This window comes from Phasianus colchicus, chromosome 3 (assembly GCF_987193195.1).
Source record: "Phasianus colchicus chromosome 3, bPhaCol1.hap1.1, whole genome shotgun sequence".
NCBI classification, from domain to species: domain Eukaryota; kingdom Metazoa; phylum Chordata; class Aves; order Galliformes; family Phasianidae; genus Phasianus; species Phasianus colchicus.
Window position 1 is genome coordinate 87,528,677 of NC_143438.1, and position 21,001 is coordinate 87,549,677.

Sequence of the window (21,001 nt, forward strand, 5' to 3'; positions counted from 1 at the left end):
AATAGCCGTGCCACCTGTCAGTCTCCTGGCCGAAACCTTAATCAGGAAAAGAGGGACCAGCAGAAAGACGTCTCTTCAGCTCCCCATCCCCATGATTAGTGGCATTTCAGCATGCCAAGATTTCTTCACAAGTTCCCTCCTAGTGGTCCCTGCTTTGTGGTTTACTGGCTCTTGGTCAGGGCAGTGAAGAAGGTCAGGTAACCATCCCTTATGTAGTGTGGCAGGAGAGAATGAAGCCCAGCAGACAGTCTTGACAAAATAAATGGGCAGCTTGCTTTTTGTCTGTTCTAAAGCAAAAAAAAAAAAAAAAAAAAAAAAGCAGTGATACGTTCTACAAAGCAAAATCAAAACCAATGAACACATGTAGATTTTTCTGCTTGTTTTTTCGGTCAGAGTGGCACTGGAAGGTTACTAGACTGGTAATCTACCAAGAAGTGACAGGGGATTAGGTTTTATACATCTTGAGGACATTAAGAGACAGAGTAGTTCATGCTAATAATATTTTTCAAGAGGATATTAGAGTGCATGTGGTAGAGATGAGGTCACCCTCTAACAGGCTGAGATTAGAAAGAAAGCTACAGAAAATACAGAGGAGAACAGAACATAGTCCTACATTTGACTATTATTTCACATTAGGAATGCAGAGCTCTCCATACAGTGGATTACCTTCAGTACCTTCAGTATGCTGCAGCTTTACTTGTCTGCTGAGGTACTACATTTTTAGGGAAAAATTGCTTGTTTGCTTTGATTTTCCACACGTTAATGTGTGGGAGGCATTTAACCACAACCCAGACTGCTCAAGAGTCACTTTCATGGTAAGAAACTGTCTCTTTCAGATTTCTCCTACCAACTAAAGTAGACTGATTGTAAACAGAGCAGGAAAAGGAGAGAGAAATTTTCACTATCCTCTATGAAGATTATTCAGTGAAGCACATGATCCCAGTCACAAGAGGACATAATTCCCTCCTTCCTCTCCTGCTCTAGAGTAAAATGTGAAAAATATCACTGTGAGGAAGACAGTTCAGAACAGCCTGAGACAGCAGTTCATCAGGACGCAGTCGTATTATGGCCCTAGAAAATAGTTTCTGCTTATGTTGGCAATTGGGAATCTGATGGAAATGTCTAGATAATAAGGCAAGTTTATCTAGTTTTCTATTAGAAGAGAAAAAGGACCACTGATGGGGTTTAAGAGCTGTTCAAAGCAAGCAGACATGTTTTGTTTACAATGAGTAGTAGATTTGAACAAAAGATTGTGAAAGATGCAAAAATGTAAATGAGTTTAAGGGGAGAAATGCAAAGAACACTGAGGAAATGTCCTCTGGGAACAAACCAAGTTAGACTGCTTGAAATATCCAAAGGCTGATAAGGCTGTTTTCTATTCAGGCATGTTTTTGGATTGTAGGACACAGCTATCAGATATATATGTAGATACCAGGTTAGGTGGACTTTTAGGAGTAAGGATTGTAAGTATGCTGTAATGATAATAGCTGCTCCATTACACTGTAAACATCACTGAAAACATAAAGATAAGACCAAGCAGGGAATCGGCCTCTACACCTGTGTAATGGCCTCAAGTTGCACCAGGGAGATTCGGGTTGGATGTTAGGAAAAAGTTATTCTCCAAAAGAGTGGTTAGGTGCTGGAATGGGTTGCTCAGGGAGGTGACTGTCCCTGGAGGTGTTTAAGAAACATTTAGATGTTGTACTGAGGGTCATGGTTCAGTGGGGAAACGGAGGTGGTAGGAGAATGGTTGGAATGGATGATCTTGATGATTCTGTGATTTCATGAACTGTTGACAATTTTTAGTTTTGGAGACAAAAGGAAAATTAAGGTTCTCCAGCTTGTTCCCCTATACAGTCCTTCACAGAGAAACTCCTCTAGAAGAGGAGATAGGGCTCAAATGCTCATCTACACAGAGAAGAGCATGAGAGCCAGAAAGAGGTGATTGTCTGCCATAAAAGATCTCTATATTCATTATTCTAAAAGAGTAGCTGCCTATACATCTTCTCAAATCTCATATTTTAATTCGTTTTTAAAATTTAGTGCAGAAAGTAGCCTTAAAATAGTTCTGGCAATAGCTGCTGGCTTTGACTTGGGAATATGTTGGAAGGCCTGGGCAAGGCACAGGAATGAGTTAGCTGTTTAACTCATTTTACTCATAGGCAAGCTAATGCCTGTTAGTACAAGTCCTTCAGGAAAGGGTGCATGGCTGAAAGATAGTATCCCCAGAGAGCGAATGTATTGTGTTTCTTCCACAGTAGCTTGGCCATTTCCTGGTCAGCTTTTTGTCTCATAACCTCACACCTACACTCCTGAGGCTTTACTTGACATAAAACTATGCAAGTGCCAAACATGCTTCGAACTGCTAAGTTGAGCAATTCTGATTCAGAGCAGCACAGAATAACTGCACAGAACAGGATTGGAATAATCTTAGAAGAAAAAAAGCCAAACTTCATAACATTTTCATTGAAAAGCCAGTAGACACAAGGATGATGGTTATTCATGTCAGAGTTGACAAGTATTTGACTCTATCATCAAATCGTACTTCTTGTATGTGAAAAAGTATTTTTTCTCCATGGAGCTGGCAGCCCAGACCTGATTCTGATAGAGTCCAAGCACCTTCAGCAATGGATTATGAGGTTTATGAGTATTTTATAGTAAAGTGCCTACTCCCCATCTTTTACCTTTGAAAGTCAGTGCATTTGCGAAGCTCTGCTGTTGGAAACAAATTGTTTATCATTTTTATTATGCTAGTATCTCATTAGCAAGACTGAGGCTCCAATGTTCAAACTACTATGCAAATACTATATTAAATTTGCTTGTTTTAGCACCATTTTAGATAGTGGCCTGTTTCTTCACTATCTAAAATGTTTTAATTAATTTTGTAACAGCTTTTGTTTTCTGAAAGTCTCCAGAACAATTCCAGAGCACTGTTCATGACACACACACAGGTCAGTTCAGACTAACACTAAATTACCAATATTTGAGAAAGTGAAATATCAATTAACAATATTTGTTCTATACAGATCTTCCTACGTATTTTCCTGTGACTCACAATCTGTATTGTTTTGTGGTCTAAGTATAAAGCTTTACTTCACATCGCTGGTTTAACGCTCAAGATCTATATACAAAAAATACACAGTACACAAACACTAAGATTGAAAATGCAGGCATTCAGAATTTAGGCACTGCTCAAGTTAAGTTTTCCCTCTCATGTTTCATTCATCCGCATATATACAGTCCCAGACTCAGTCTTCAATGAAAAGTTAGTATGCTATTCTTATTTTGGAGGAAATTTCTTCAGTGATTTCAAAAAGCATTGACTAAATTAGCAAAAGCTAAGCAAGGTATGCAGAAAATGAGGAAAACATAATGGCACGTATTGCACTGAAATTAAATTTTGCAACCTGTTTTTCTTCAGCAAGCTGGAAACCTTTAATTTTTTTCTCTCTGTTATAGAAACAGTTTGCAATGCTTTCATGAGGCATACCGGTAATGCAAAGACTGATGAAAAGAAAAGCATATGAATTAAACCAAACTTGAAAAAGCTAATGGGTCTCCAGGTTCCTCTGGTGATTAGAAGAAAATATTTCTCTTTTTTTGATTAATGGAATTCTTTCATTGACTTTAATGACAGGTAGATATAATCCCACAGGACATAATGACTCATTTCTCTGTAAAGTTCATGCTTACTTAATTTAATAGAGACTTATATTAGAAAGCAAAATATCTTAAAAAGTTTTCTTAGAAACCTCTCTGCCACCCAACCTTGTCATTTTTTTTAATGAAGGCTTTCACATCTCCCTTTTACAAATTTCTCAGATTGAAATGTCTCTCTGCTTCCCAGTAATGAATAACATTTTCCTACAATGGCTGAAGGGAAAGACATTCGAAGTGCAAGAGCAATAAATTCACACTCAAAACAAGCCACCCACTGCGCTCTTACTTCCTGCAGACCTGCAACTTATTAGATACCTTGGCCAAAAATTTAATGTCTCGCGTCATCTCTAATGCATGGTAAGTTATTTTCTCAACCTGCATCTTTTAGGTGAGCTACTCTCTTTTTTCAGGAATGTTTTCAGGTTTCTATTTGAAGCTAGGATGTGTTCGGTGCTTAGGGCTCTGGGGCTGTACAGACTGCAGTTTTAACTTGTGTAGAATCTTGCGGGGGCTGCAATCTGATAGGGTTATCAAGCTTTTACTGAGGGTTTTTGTAATCACTGCCATCTTCACTCCTACAACCTCAGTGTTAGCACCCAACTGTGTTTCTGATAATTCCTTTTCTTCTCTCTTTTCTGTTTTGGACAAATATAATGTATGTATCACTGAAACTAAACAAAGTTTTAAGTGAGCATTCTGGGGGCAACAAAGGAGGAAAGAGTACTTGTTTAAACTGCATTTAACAGCTTTACCATTCCTACCTTGACTCTAGCCTTTGTGACTGCAGCTGCACTCTGAATTCAGCAGCAAGCAGGGGAATAATTGCATATGTGTGCATGCACATGCATATGTTGGGTTTCAGGGACTTGCATGTGAGGATGCATTGAACCAGATTTTGCCACTGGTCAGGCACAGAGAATGTAGGAGGAGAACTGCAGATGTCTGGCTGGGACAGTGATGTGAGTCTCCCATCACCTTCAGTTTTTCACAAATAAACTTATTCACTGAGTGACATTGGATGAATCACTGAGGTCAGACTTTACTCCAGCTTTACTCCACCTTTTTTCCAGTTGGCAGCAGAGAGAAGGATCAGTAAAGGGAGACACATTCAAGCAGGTCAAAGCCAGTAGGGAGTGACTTGAGAGGAAAGAATGAGCAATTTCCCTACACAAGGTCACCATTTGTTATGGCATCACTTGCTTTGTACCTGGAAAAATAGGAAAAATAACCCACATCTTCTCCTTTTTTTTTTTTTTTTTTTTTTCTGTAGGGAAGTGATTCATGGCTTTACCCCAGACATATTTAAAGCAAGGTTAAGGTCTAATAATAATTATTTACTTTGGTCTAGGAGACCATGACATATACAGCATACACAAAGCCTTTTCCTCTCCAAAGTTTTACTAATTTTAAAATGTTGACATATTCAAACCAGAGCAGACTATAAAATCTGTCACAAAGACCAAAGAACTGAAGCCCAAAATGGTAAAATGTATGCATTATTTATCCTGTAGTTTCAGTAAGAAGCTTGATTGGGATCAGGGCACCTCTCTGTGAGGCAGAAGGTAAGAAAAGATCAAAGAGAGATTCCCAAGCAGGGATCATTCCAACTGTGTTTCAGAGAGGAAGGAAGAGAACACGCAGAAATGAGGCAGATGGAGTATCTGAAGGATTTGAAGCTGAGTAGAAAAGAGTTTAAACACACCGGAACAGAGAGCTCTTTTGGGGAAGGTGCTAATCTGTCAATGCCAACCACTGACCCCATCCTAGGAAAATCTGAAAATCTGGGATATAAAACAGAAATCAGCCATAATAAAACAAAAGCAAACATGTGATGCAGTGTTACAATAAGTAGGAAATGCTCGGTTTATTCTGTTTTTAATAGGTGTTTGTGTGCAAGCTGCTGTGCCGTCTGGCAGGGAAGGCCAGAGAGCTCAGGAAGGAGAGGAATGAGGCTGTGCTGTGAGTTTGGTTCTGTGGCTGTGGGCTATCCTAACCCTTATGCTCTGTGAGCTGGCACAGATGGGGCAGTGTGTAACTCACCAGTGAATTATACATGCCATTAAATGAGCCGTTGAAAATTCCCATTTCTATGGAAGGGCACTGAAGCAAACAGGGAACATGCATCAAATATCGCTTCGTAGAAATACATGGTTGAATAACTTTAATCTGAATACCAACAGCCTCACACTCTTTCTTCAAGCTTACCTGGCTGACTTTAAGACTAACAGAAGCCAGGGTCATGATTCCTATGAGAAAAGACTCACTGCAGTGAAAGGAAAAGCAGTTAGAAGGGAAAAAGCAGTCTATGAGCAGAAACCCAGCTTTGCACAATAAACCTATATCACTCCCAACAAACAAAGACTTTTCTTAACACTTTGCCCCAGGATGGGCACACCATTTATGACAGTGACACTGGCTCAGAAATATACTCTGATAGTGCCTTTTGGCATTTCTTCCCTTTGATCTCTTAGAATTGTCTCTGGGGAGGCTTTACCCCATGTTTAGTGGTACCAACACAAATCCTGGTGCATTTGGGCAGTGAGTGAGGCTGGGAGATGCCCCTAAGAGACACTGTGCATATAAGTGCCTTACTTTGAAGGTGAAAGAATGCTAGAAGTCCCCTTTAGATCCTATTCTTCCATTTGACATCAGTACCAGAGATTGGTCCTGGAAATATTCAATTTACTGAAATGCTATAGCTTAGACAACACAATTACTCAGCGTTTAATTCATTCCATCATTATAGTTCTAGGCCAAGCAAAAGAAGTAATCAGAGCCACAAATTAATTACCACAAAAAAATCTGTATAACTGCCTATAGAAAATATCCCTGTGCCTATCCAGTCCTCCTTACACTTGAGAGAGACATAGATTCATGCATTCAGTTTAAGCTTGCCTTTGTATTTACTTCTCTGGGTCCACATTATCCCTTACATTACAGAGGAAACATTTAACAAAAAATGTGCTAAGATTGGAGCTGAACAAAAGGTCCTTTGTTTCTGTAGGTATGGATTAGTTCTTGCAGAAAGCAGGGAGATGAAAGCTGTTGTAAGTGTTAAGAGGATTTTTTGGGTAATACTTCAGAGAAGCATGTACGATTCCTTGAAATAGAATTCAGTGTTAAGAAAAAGAAGTCTCAGAAACTGAAGTCTTCCATTTATCCATAGATATGCAATTGAATATATTTCCCATTCTGCTTTGCCGTTATGACACAGTCCTGAAGGAGGCTAAATGTCCTCCTTTTCAACACCTTTCATTTCATTCTTTTTAACAGAAATACATAAAGTATACTTTACACTTTTTTTTTTTTTTTTTTTTTTTCTGAAGAATGTTTGCAGATATTTTTTCCTTTCTAAGTTTCTGGCTGTTTAATGGAAAGACAAATTCAGCGAACAGGAACTGTCCTAAACCTATTTTTCAAATATTTAATGAAAACCAGATGTGAATAAAATATATATATATTCTGGGGGGGAAATAATTTCAGTTTCCCCAAGGAGACACTAAGATTTGCTAGTGTGCTCCCACATAGGTGAATTGTGGAGCTGAGAACATTATTTGACATGCGGTTTCTCCTATTCTACCCTGTAGTGAAGATGTATTTGGTACTCACCTGAGGTTTCAAGAGGATGAAAGCCCCAGCACCTCTCTCAAAGCAGCTTCAAACTCACGTGTTCAGGCATGTACGAGGTCATCACAGAGTGCTAAAAACACCACTGCTGGGTATGAGTAGATCAGAAACGGCGACTTCTGTGCTACCATTTCTAGGGGCTCGGGAAGGGTTCATGACTCAGACCTACCAGCACAAACCATAGTACAAAATATAAGAGATGAATGGCATTCAGTGGAAACTGTAGTTTTCAAACCCAGAGCTCCTAACAAGGCTTACAAATCCTGCAAACAAAGGCCTCAGGGTACCATGCCTGGTTTTTTCCCCATGCTTTCTGCAAATCCTTTACATCATGTGTAGCCTTGTGTCCTTAATGCAGCTTTTTTTGTCATTTGACCACACAGGAGCCGTGGAGCTCTGTGGCCAAGTCCAGCCAGCATAGCATGAATGCAGGACGTGTGAGGGTGCCTACCCCTATATGCTTTGTGCTTCAGGGTGACTCAGAGAGCTGAAGGCAGTGCTGCAGACATGCAGGCTGGTTTGTTTGCTACCTGGGCCTCCATGCCCGGGATATACAAGGATAACATAGCAGCTTAGGAATTTTCCTTTCTTGAAAAATAGTGAATCAAGTTCCTGCAAGAGAAACCTAAGTTAATAGGAGCCCAATAAATACTGTGATTAGATCATTTGCTTGTTAAGGCTTACACTGTAATGTATTTGACTTTGGGAGAGAAGGAAGAGAGGTTGCTACATCAGAGACACTATCAGCTCTATCAATGCCACCTGCTAATAGACCTGATTTTATTCAGCTGGAAGCAACCTATCTCATCTGAGCAAAAATGCTGGGATCCTCTTTTGCAGAAAAAAAAAAATACATAAAGTAACCTGCATCAGCTGAGATAGCTAAGACACAAGAAGAGATACTTCACAAGGAGATCCTGCAATGACAGGAGATGCCTGATAGACCTTTCTTATCTGCCCTTTTTGGGCTGCCAAGATCAGGACCAAGTAGTGATGCTGTAAATGGCTTTCGCTCCTTCTCCAAATGCCTCCTGCCACCCACAGCCAGCAGTCCTCATGCTTTGTCTTCAAAAGCGGAAAACCAATTTTCTGCAGTTGCTTATAGCAACATTTAAAATAATTGAAAAAGGTGAAAAGACATTTTTATCACTTTATTTTTGGCAAGTCGGGATGCTGATTTGAACTTGCAAACCTCCAGCTATTTTGATTTAAGTGTAAAATCTTCTCCAAACTTACTGCACCATACATCATAATAACACATGACTTTGATAACGGCTTGCAGACAGCAGGTGACTGCAACAATACAGGAATGATGTGGTGTATTTGCAATAGTGATGAATAACATAAGGAATTTAAGTCACCACGGACGTTAGAAACTCAGCTTTACTCTTTCTTATAAACTGAATTCATCTTGGATGTAAACTCATCACAATGGTTGAATTAACCTGAGTCTTACTGCCTTGTGATTGTGAGCCAGGTGAAATTAGCCGGATGATCTCACGCAGTTTTAGATATTTCTTTATGAAAATGAGCATGCATGGAGTATTGGTGGTCCCTGATAGATGTGGTGGGGGTTTCTTTTGCAAACAAAGGACTTAGTACTGCAAATGGTTGTTTGAAGAGACAATTGCAGGGCGTTCCATGCAGTCCCCTAAGCATTCACATCCAATTAACAGCACAACCCTTTTACACTGTTCTAAAGTTTTCTGTTAAAATTCCTTTCTTCAGTGTATTTTCAAAGGAATGAAATCTTTTACAAAGATTTGAGCCAGAAAAGCTTTTGCACTAGAAGAGAAGTTTCCTTTGTCCCTAACAGCAGTGAAAAAGAGGGGGATATCACCTGACCAGTCCAGCCATTTGGTTGCATTTTATCCATATTTGGTAAAGAAAAATGTCTGTTTACACTCCCTCAGTTAAAAATGTATTTCTTATTTTTTAGCACAGTGCAATACATCTTGATATATGTTCAAGTGTTATCTAATTTTTTTGTTGCTTCTGCAACAAAATAGTATTGCATAAGAAAAAAAATTATAGCATTTTCTGTATATGAGAAGTAACAGAAACCTTTTCGACAGGAAAAGCAAAATAAACTTTCTTCTGAATAAACCCTTCATTCCTTTCCAGTAATTAATTCATTCCTCCTATCTTTGTAATATAATACTACTGTCAGTTCTTATAACTTTTCAGCTCACAAGAATAAAGGCAGCAGCATCAGTTCTGTGGGTGAACTTTTGAAATCATATTAGTCTAATTTATTCCTGAATAACTTAAGCTAGATTTCTTTTCCTCATGCAAGCTTTAATTTTCAATTTCAGATATGCCACTGAGTTTATATATACAGATCTGAGCACTCTATCTGTAACTGGAAGTTTAAATAAATTATACTGAACTTGCAAATGAAACAAAGTTTATTCCTGAAGTTAAAATGCAATTGTTTCTTAATTCAGGAAGGTGTTTGAGCACCTTTCAGTTCCTTTGAAGTCAATTAGACTTAGACTATTCCCAGGTTTGTCATTATGCCTGCATTTAAAGATTTCTCATTGAACAAAGCCTTACAGATTTAGTTTTTTAAGTTAGTTCTGGAAATTAAATGTAAGAAAACAGTGTTTCCTGAAATCAAATGAAGGTTTGAATCACTCTCTACAACTACCTGAAAAGAGGTTGTGATGAGGTGGGGGTTGGCCTCTTCTCCCAGGTAACTAGCAGTAGAGTGAGAGGAAATGACCTCAAGTTGCTCCAGGGGAGGTTCAAGTTGGGTATTAAGAAAAACTTCTCAGAAGGAGTGGTCAGGCACTGGAATGGACTGCCCAGGCAGATGGTGGAGTCACCGTCTCTGAAGGTGTTCAGGAAATGTGTAGATGTGGTTCTAAGGCATACGGTTTACTGGGTAGCATTGGTGGTAGGTGGACAGTTGTACTAGATGATCTTGGAGGTCTTTTCCAATGATTTTATGATTCTATTATTGAGGTAAACTGCAAACACTAAGCTATAACTTAAATAAAAAGGAGACTGCAATTTTTTTTCCCTATCATTGCTGGTTATTAATTATAGAATCACATAAACATTAAGGTTGGAAAAGACCTCTAGGGTCATCTAGCCCAACTGTTCACCTACCACCACTATTGACCACTGCAGTACAGCCACAGCACTGCTAATGGTTTGCTGAGCTGTTGGAAGCCTAGCTGTTGCTATTTTATCCCTTTCTCTACTTCCTCTGGGAAATGTTTTGCAAGTCATTCCACAAAACATTTACAGGAAATAAAATTATAGACTAAGCAGCCTGAAATATAGAGATGAACAAACTCATATCGCTGTAAATGCCATAAAAGTTAAGGTGTAATGCTGTAATAGGCAGGCTTTAGAGATTTTTTGCAAGGTTTCACTCGGATGAAAAAGGCAGCAGACATGCTCTTTCCCCTTAAGGATACGCTGTAATAATGGGGAAGCATCAAACTGGTAAATCAAAGCTTTCAAACAACCCATGCTAACAAAACACAGGGGTGAGGTCTCAGTGTTCGTATAGGAACTTACATTCCAAACAGGAAAGTCCTCAATATCCTTTCAGTAAAGAAGCATATCCAGTTGGATGCAGCAAACTCTCCAAAACTAAATACTGCTGAATCAGTGAATTTCATAACAACTTACTTTATGTGTTATTGGCAACTTCAGAGCTGCTAGCCAAGCTGAGGAAAACCATTTACTGAGCTTTAAAATTGGAGCCCCCATGAATTGTCCATCCAGGCTAGGAGTGATGGTCAGCAGCTGGGCAGAAGAGCTGCACGTCTGGACCATCAGCTTTCTTGACAGGTGTGAATTTCACTCTTACTTATTTTAGCTCATCACTTGCTTTTATAAGCTGCCCACCTAGTCTTCAACTATAAAGCTAAGGTGTTTTGTTTTGTTTTGTTTTGTTTCCCGAAAAGAGATGACTGACAAACTGGACAGTTTCTGGGGCTCCTCACTGTATACTTGGGGTCTAGTGTTCCACAGTAAGGACAGCTGATGTGTTTCACAAGTGGCTCCCACTACTTCAAGTCTGACATTTTAAGGTGATTTGGAGACATTTTCATTATTTTACTTCCAACAAATTCACACTATTTTTACTTAAGCGTAAAGATGTGCCTTAATGCTGTCTCTTCATTGATGTGTACATTGTCTTCTCTTTCTTTCTTTAAATATTATAAAATTGAAAGCTAGAAGATCAATGCAGCATAAGTTAAGTTGTCGTGGCCTATGCAGTCATTATATATAAGTGTTGCTATTATGTAAAACTGCAGTCATTATGTATAATTACCAAGGAAGTTTTATAACAAAGGAAGTGGTCTATCTTATAGAAATAAAAATGCTATCCTGGAGATCTTTATTGATACACAGCCTGCTGAGACCTGTGACTAGACCATGGTTTTTTTTCCTTTCATTTCTCCGACTAGTTTTCTCATAAAGCCAAAATTTAATTTAAAAGCACACTTCTTTAATTAAGGGCATTCAGCATCCCTAGTGGTAAAAAAAAGTGGCATTTAAATGCAAGATCAAAATTAACGTATGGATTCCCTCCTTCCCACTTCTTCAGCTCTCCAGGTGCAATGAAGATGTCATTTTCTGCCCTCTGTATTCCCATTCTCAGCACAATAAAAGTGAAATGATAGTTATTTACCAGTGTTTTGTTAAAATGTCAAACTGTGTTGCAAGTAAATTCATTTTAGGCCAGCTCATCTCAATTCAGCTCAGCAGCAGATGATGTCATCTTCCTACCTACAGCTCCTTCTTTGAAAAGTCACATAAAGACTGATGAGGAGTGATGGCCTCACTCTAATTAAATGTAATACAGATATGAGCAGCAAATTCAAATAGGAGCCATGAACAAAATACTGCAGTCAGGTGTGAAGGCACCAGTACCCAGTTACAGCCATGGCTTCAGCAACACAAAGGTAACAGAAGCTGATAGGAATTTGTTCAGCATATCCAGAAATTCATACGGTGTCCATAGAGACTAATGTCCATCCTACATTCTACCAATTAAGCTTTAAGTCACCAGGCCCACACTGAACAAAGTCTGACATATTGGAGGGCACAGCAAAGCAAGACTCCTGCTGCTCTTCTCCCCATGGAGCTGCCTAGCAGGACAGAGGATGTCAATAAAGCCAGGATGCAAGTCTCCTCCAAAGCAGCCACTGATAACTCTGTTCCTACATGTCCCTAAATAGCATCCAGAACTGGCTCAGCTGGCATTTATCCATATCTGGCATGGACAGTGTATAATGAGCTGTAAGAATGCTGAAACAGACACCAGTACTAGACCTGGTGTGTAAATCACCCAAGGCTGGCAAGTGAACAACACTTACATTCTTTTAATTAGGTTTTGAAGTAATGCAAGTCAACACACATTAACTACTTCAGCCTTAACTCATTTGTGAAAATGCATGTTATGTGTAAAAGCTCAATAAAAATGATGACCCCAAAACTAACATACTTCACTGGTGACGTATGTTTCCTTCTCAGATTGTCTGAAGCTCAGCTGATATGCTTGGTGTCTACTTGCATGACACGGGCTACCATAATTCATTCACTGTGGACTTGGTCTCAGTGCTGTGACTGCAAGAAGCCAAGTGCTAATTGGTGTGAACAAAAATGAAGGTTCTGACTTCTTGTAAAGAGCAGACAAAAGGCCTTGCAATAGCTCATCAGATGGACAGACTGGAACAGAGCTCTCTGTTATGAAACTTGTTTCATCTGAAATGCTTTCAGCTTGGAAATTTGGGGGAATGAATTGCAAACTCAAAGGCTTAGAATGAGACCTTTATATTTGACTGTTGTTGCAGAGAGCTATGTTCTATACTAAGTAGGGTCTTCCAAAGCACACTGGGAGATGCTGGGTCTCAGCTTTGCACAGAGAATGTCACTTCTTGTTCCTATAGAGAAACAGCTTGTGGCTTTTCACATCATAAATGTGTGAACCTTCTGATTACTTTTCTCTCTCAGGATAATTTTCCAGAACACCTACATCTTGACCTAACAATCAATTGATAAATTTAATGACTGTTCTGCTCCAGCAGTAACTGAGGAGGGTCAGAAAGATGAGGTAATATTAGACATTTTTACAAATCAGTATCTTGAAATAGTTTGTGTGTGAGTATCTAATTTAGTAAGACTCTGACTAGGTAGTCCAGTAAAGCAACAGAAGGTTCACCCACCTCTGCAGCAGGAGAACCTCCAAAGTGAATGAATCGAGCAGGATGTTCTTTTGTGTTCTCTTGGCCAGAACAGAATTGATCTCATGAATATAGATCTGAATTTTAAAAGCAAACAGGTCTGAATAGCTCCATTCCAAACCAGAGCTTACCTGCTTGATCCCAAGGACATCGATTACCACAGCTATGTGAAACATCACGAGTGAGGGCTGCCTGTGTTTCTTTAGGAAATTCAGTATGTGCCAGTTAACTTGATTAACATTTTGCACCAGCACCCACAAATCTGAAGGGGCAGGCAGCTTTTCAAGGGCTGTGCATTCTCTGTATGTAGTGTGGAGCTGCGATAGATTCCCTATGGACATTTTCCCCTGCAGCTGCTTACACACTCAGGTCTGCTGAGGTGACTCTTCCAAGTCTCTGCACAAGTCACAACGGAGAAAGGCCCTGAAGCTCTCAGCTCTCTGCAGCTCTTAAATAAATGACACATTGTATGAGCTAGTTACAGAAAAAGGCTGGATTCTGATCTCACTGGTGTGAAGGCAAGTCAGAGGTATGTTCCATGCTGGGGCATAACTTGATCTGAGTATTAAGTTCAGCAGCAAAATAAAGACACTTTGGCTGGCCATGATAAAGACTGAAAGGGGAAATTGCATTTGCCAGACGATGGAGAAATAGAAAGAAAGACAAAACAGTAATTCCTTTTCTGACTGTTAGTCACCAAATAAAAAAGACATGGTATCTTTAGAAAACAAAAATAGTGTGCCTTGTATGATTTACAAGAGATTTGGTCAGAAACAAATCAGGTCAGCTGCAGTTTACCAACCAGGTAAATGCAAAGCTGGGATTGGTGGGAACAGGGGAAAGAGAAAGTCCATGGAGCTATATGAGGTCTAACAGTAAACAGTTTGCTTGCTCTCAAGCTGAGCTCAACAAGTACTTAATGAAGAATAGGGGCAGAAATGGACATTGAGCAAATGGTCAGAATGGAAAAAAGTCACCGTAGTCTCCATTTTTTAAGGAGACAGAAAAGGGCTGTTAGAAGAAAATATTTCGCTGTTGTAGTGCGAGCACCAAAGCATCACAAATGTCATTTTCTATGGGCTCAGTACATGGCTCATCTAAATTGGTCTACAGAGCTGGTGAACAGTTATATTTTTTAGGTAAAGAAATCAGTCAAAATATTGAAAATGCTAAGTTATATCCCACTGAAGAAAAAGTTGACAATGGAAATTAGTGCTAATGAACGTGAAGTATATTTACAAGGGACCCAAATCCAACCCTTCTCTCTATCTTCAGGAAAATCTCACCATAGATTTTCTGGAACTCCCAAACTATCTTTTACTTAAAATTTCTGTCCTTCTTTTTTCCTCAGGGTAACCCTACAAAGACGTCTCAATTCGCATTTACAGTGTGCCTCACTTTAATGATAGGAAATGTTTTTCTCCTATGTCATACATGCATATGTGGATCTATATAATATTAAAGTAATAATGCTACTGTATTTCTTTTTCACTTTCTGAGTCTGACTGATATCTTTTCATCTTGTAATGTAGACATGCCAGAGTGTCCTAAGATGCAGCTATCTGTTTTAAACTAAATGCTATACTGGGTCCTTGTTTGGTGGTACATCAAATGACATCTTCTCCTCCATGGAATCCCTTGATCCTATTTATGAGCTCCAAGCATTAGTAGGTGGCAGCATTAAACTAAAATTTTTCAATTGTTTTAATTTTTTGCTTGTACTCTGTTATTCTAGCTGCACTAATTTCTCACTGTTGTAGGTGATTAAGTTAATGGGATATCTCAATTCAATCACTGCATGAACAGAATGATTACTGAAACTGTATTTGGTTGGAGGCTTCATGATGCAAAACACTGTAATGTTTACAGTGGCAACACTTTGTCAGGAATGAACCTAGTGATTTCTATAGTGAATAAATGGGGAAAAAAAAAGTACAGACAGTGCTCTGATTTTAAGATTACCCATGATTTTTTTAAACAATTGTGTAAGAATGTAAGATTTTCAGAAAAGATTGGTGTTCACAATTCATCTGTTCCCACTGCATTCAGGTACTTTATCCAAAGTGAATTTCATACTGACTTTGATGGGATTAAATCAAAGCTAAAGCAAAAATTACACTACGTGTAGCTTTAGAGTTCACCAGGCTAATCCTCTCTGATGCAAAATTTCTGCAGTAGACTATAAATACATAACTAGATTTGTGAATCTGACTACTAGTCATGATCGATGTAGAATTCTTGTAAAGGATCAGCGAGAACCAGTGGATGGATAAACTCAACTCTTGCAGAGTCTGTTGACTCTTTTAATTCCTGCTCTCCCAGAGCTCCTGTGCTAACAACATCTTCTTGTAAGGCATACACTAGTTAGCATACAGTATTTGTTAAATGAGATGGAGTTGGTTTTTCTTTGTCACCTCTTTCCCATATGATATTATTTAGACCAAAGCATATGGGTTTAATTGATCAATTCTCTGTTTGCTTTGGATTGAGAAGCTGCCAGGATTTTTTTCAGAGAAAGTAAAAACTATTCTACCTTACCTGTGAAAGATCCTATTAGAGAGTAAGCTCTAGGATGAGACATGAACTTGACATTTAAATCAAGGGTCCGTCATGCCTTTAGCAATAAAGCTGAGATGCTGCTTTACTCTTTCCTAGAGGAAATACATGCTTTTTCAAGGTTAAGCATGTACCCAGACAAACTATGAAGGGAATATGACTCTCACTTAACCTAATCTCATTCAAGCAGAAGGCAGCCGGTCTCAAAGAAGGTCACAAGCTCCTTGTGGCTAAGAGTAATCAAGAATCCCCTTACTCAGGACTTCAGTGGATTAACAAATACAGCTATATAAGCAAATACCACTGGCACCAAGTGTTTGATGAATCAGTAATGAACATTATATTCAGTAATGCTTATCAGAAACTCAGAATATAGAGAATATGATTCCAGAGATAAGTTGCTTTGTTAGAATAAAGTCACTTTCTTTTATTTGTCTACAGTGCATTGCCTTCCCCATTAGCACTCAGTGCGTGGCTAAGTAGCTGTGAGGTTTAACTTGAGATTTATTATCCACTTGCTTTTAAGATCCGAACCTGTAATGAAAACCAGATCATGCTACATCTCATTTTAATATAAATGCATATTAAAAATAAGGCTATAAAGTAGAAGCTGTCTGCTGGCAATGAGCTACAGTCGTGAAACCATTTGTAAGTACCTTAACTGAATAGCTTACACTTCAGGAATAGCAGGTCAATTCCCTTCACAGCATGCGCTGCACCAGCTGTGCAGGAAGGGCTGGTGGGGGTCACCTGCAAGTTAATTTACAAACAAAACCAGTTATATATCAGCATTTCCACAGCAAACAGCTTTTTCACAACAGTTACATCCTCTTTGAATATGCTTATACAATACTGTACTGAAAAGTAATCTTGGGCTTTCTCCACTGCTGTAAGATTCCAAACAGCCAGATCTTATAGCATTTTACCCCAATGCCATACCCAAGCAGTTTATCCCATGAGCAGCCTGACTCTGTATTCATCACACGTTTTGCTCACCTGGGTATTCTTGTTTATTGTAATTAATTTGCACAGGCATTGTGTCTTGTGTGTATAAATCTTCCATTCAGAAGATTTAGTGTAAACCTGGACCATAGTGCTCCTCACTGGGTTACTGATGTGTTTAAACTGCTGTAGAGCCTCTGGCATGGTGACTCTGGCAGGGAGCAATCTGTGTGCAGTAGAAGTGAGCTCCCAGGGACGATTCCATTTCCTGCTCTGCCGAAGATTTGCTCTGTGACATTTGACAAGTCACAATCCTGATCTTCCTGTGATGAAATCCTTCCATTTAACTAGTGACTTACAAAACTTTAAGCTTTGCCAAGGCTTAATTTAGGTGTTCTTTAGGTGTTTGGGTGCAAAGTCTGTAAGAATTGCAATGTCAATTGTACCGTCCATCACACGGTCTCCATAACTGGGCCATTTACACTTTTTTGACTGAGGAGCACGCATGCGTGTGTAAGAACTGAACACATTCTGAACTACCATCTTTCAGATGCCAAGTTGTCACTGTGTGAGTTGATTTAAGAAGGTATGACAAATGTTTAACAAGATCTTTAATGGTTGTTAAATCCAGAGTGCTGGATATATTCCAGTGCAGGTAATTACATTCAGACTGCTTACAGACACTTTAACAGGATAGACCATTCTCCACAGAGCCTCCAGTATGGAAAGAATGAAAGAAACACACAGTACTGCTGGCATGTAAGGAATGGAGGAATGTGAGGGTATTTCTGAAATGGGAGAAAGGAGACTCAAAGGTTTGTATGTCTTTGTGTATGGTGGCTGAGAACAAGGAGCCTTTGGTAAGTGAAATGAACTTACCCTAGGAAAGCAGGAAAACTATTTACTGTGTTGATTTTGCAAAAAGTGAATTGAATGCCAGACTGAAATTCAAGGAACTGTGTGAAACTGAGGAGATAGTTGATGCCAAATTGCTTGTTTGTTGCTAAATTATGAGGTGCAACCTACATATAAACATGTAGTATTTTGAAAGTTGACATTTCAAGTATCAAGCTCTAACCCAGGATGCATCAGGATGTTTTTCGAAGAAGGAAGAAATCAGGCTTGGCAAATGCTGTCTTCTGTTTTTGAACTCCACAGATATTTCTAGATTGTGCCTTCAGAAAAGGAGATTTCTTGTGTTTTTGTGACAGCAGCCTTTCCAATCTGGTAAATATGATGGCCCTGAAGTGCTCTTTGTACAGTTATCAGCAACTTCTTTTCTTACAGCCAGTTCGTCACCCTGAGATGAATTCATTTTCTTTGCTTACTGAGGAAATTGAGGCAAGTTCCCAGATCCATAGCCCCAAATTAATTTGCATATGCAAGAAGAATTTGACTGATTTCAGTAAATTAGGTAACATGCTTGTATGAAATAGTAAGAAATTGCTGGCATTTCAAGCAGTGCTTTAGAGAACATCTATTTTGATGTAATTTTGAGAGGACTGAGGATGCAGAGATGTAGTATATTTAATGTTGCTGACTGTCTCCCATGTATATGAGTGGTTAATTTTTAATAATTGTTTTATTGCTAGTACTAGGCAGAGCAATCAGAGGCAGGCACATAACACTAACCAATCTTCCCTCTCTATTTCAGTGATTTCAGCATTATTTTGCCACTATCAGCCATGAGTAGTGCTGCTGATTGGCTCTGAGCACATAGCATATCTACATTCATCTGCCTATCATTTCAAATTCTCTTATTTTCCATTGACCACCAACTTCACCCACTTCTGACATACTATGCTATTTTATAAAACTAGGTATTTACTAGAGGCTACCTCCTACAACCTTGGCATGATTGGTAATGGTACATATAATCATAATAAAAGTGATAAATAATCTAAAGTAGCTAGGTAAAAAGAAGTCTAAATTCTCATTTTCCCAGATCAGTTTTACCTTTTACACACTGGATACATTTTCTTGTTCAGGGAATGAGCAACAGCGACGTTCCTAGCACCTGAGAGAAATTAAGAACGCCCTAGTGCTACTACTCCCTGTCTCTCAACGAAAAGCATATTGGAGTTGTTGAAATCTTTTAATGACTTTATTCCCAAGACATCATTCTGTCTAGTGGAAATCTTGGAGGGTTCACGCCTCACAACAGACTATAATTTAGATAAAGGAGTTGGCCAGATATATTAATCTAACCTCCTTGGAGGGTGCTGTCTTATTTAATTAGGCAGAGGGCAGTTTAGGCAGTTCTACCAGCCCTGTGACCTGCTGAACACAAACTATTTCCAGATAAATAAAGAGTCTCATCACAGGTTTGATTCTACAGGTCTCATAAATGCTTTTAATCCTACTACATATTATCTGGAAAGCTTTGAAGTTTTGGGGGACAGAAAGGAAAATATTGATTAAAAGTGAATACAGAATTATATAGTGGCTATGTCACTACATATTATATTATTATATATGAATTACATCACTGTATTGTGAGTATACCATTATATATAGCAAATACATAATTAAGATCTTCATAAATGATCTGGACGATGGGTATCCTCAACATATTTGTGATTACACAAGACAGGAAGGAATGGAAGATACACCAGAAGGTCATGCTGCTTCCACAGAGACCTCAGCAGGAATGCAAAAGATACAAAGAGATAAAGTTTGCACATCTCACTGTGTATCTGGAAAAATAGGAGCCAGGAAAAAGGAAAGAAAAGACTTGCAAGATGTTTTTTCTGTAGCTTTATTAAATGCTTTGGGCATTGAATAGTTTCCAGTCACTTCTGTTAGAGATAGAGAAATGTGAACATGTATTACAGTTTTGAGGGGTGTAGTGCTCCCTAAAAAAAATCAAATCTATGAGTACAGTGTTGTCTCCAAAATAGAACAGAGAGAGAACAGAGAGGGCTCTGTGAGTGATCTGAAGCTGAAGAGCTGGTTGTGATATTTCTGTTAACTGACAGGAGAGCAGATCTCCGTCTGCCTCCAGAGCAAAATATTGAGACAATATCTTTGTGACACAGGGATCTGTTGGTCATGCTGGTAATAAGATTTATTTCCTGGCTGCAGAAGCAATTATATTGGTTCAATGGATGGTCCAAAAACTGCAGTATTTTTGGCTGGAGACAAAGTGGTGGGGAGCTCTTTAACTGGTTTTGTGGCTATGACTACACCCCTAGAAATATGAGGTATTGCAACCCCTCAGAGAGCTGATGAAAAGCATTGATAATTTGCCACATGAAGGAGCTCATTCATTCTCATCTTCCATTTCTGAAGTCATAATAGAGATGGGAATTGGAGCTTTTTTTCCCAAGACTCATGCCATGACCTGCTTAGAAGAGGAAAAGGTATCTTAGAGTAAGTGGGAGTGGAGAAGCCTGCTTCAACTGCTTTCACTTGAGGAGAAAAGGCACCCAAATATCCAGATTTGTACAATTTGATAAATATTATTGTCCAATTATTTTTTCCCCGGATAATCTAAGAGCAAAAGATGAGTTGTTGATCAGAAATGCAACTATTTGCTTATAGAAATTCAGACACAGACAGGTAACATAGTCTGATAGCAGCTAATACGGAGAACACCTTGCAGACATCCCCAACTTTGCATTGGAGATGGGTGTCTCTTCAAAAGGCCCCTTCTTTGCCCATTTCTGAGGACAAAAAAAAAAAAAAAAAAAAGAAAGCAGCAGCAGCTTATTTTGAGGTATGAGTATGTAAACCAACTCCCTCGAGAAGAACGAGACCTTTGAGGGGAGTACACATTTCATGGTGGGGTAAGAAGGAGCAGTAGAATGGGGAACACTTTATCCTCAGCTTCTGCTTATCCCAATACCAACCTCTTTTTTTTGTTGTTGTTCATATGAATATTGATGTATGTGTAACCAACTACCTCTTTCTGTGCTAGAAAAAGTTCAGCCCGCTGGGTTCAGTCTGATCCTTTCACCAGAGTTACGTGCTGACCCATCTTTCTCTCCCAAGGAGAGTTTAATATT

At 39.0% G+C, this 21,001-nt stretch overlaps 1 long non-coding RNA gene across 1 annotated transcript; it reads right to left on the reverse strand.

The window, feature by feature from the left end:
- Positions 1-16,482: 16,482 nt before the first annotated feature.
- Positions 16,483-17,234, reverse strand: LOC149918729 (uncharacterized). The gene is made up of 3 exons (XR_016465671.1): positions 17,049-17,234; positions 16,709-16,802; positions 16,483-16,586 (listed from the first exon to the last, which is right to left on the reverse strand). It is a non-coding gene; the product is annotated as an uncharacterized LOC149918729 (long non-coding RNA).
- Positions 17,235-21,001: the final 3,767 nt, after the last annotated feature.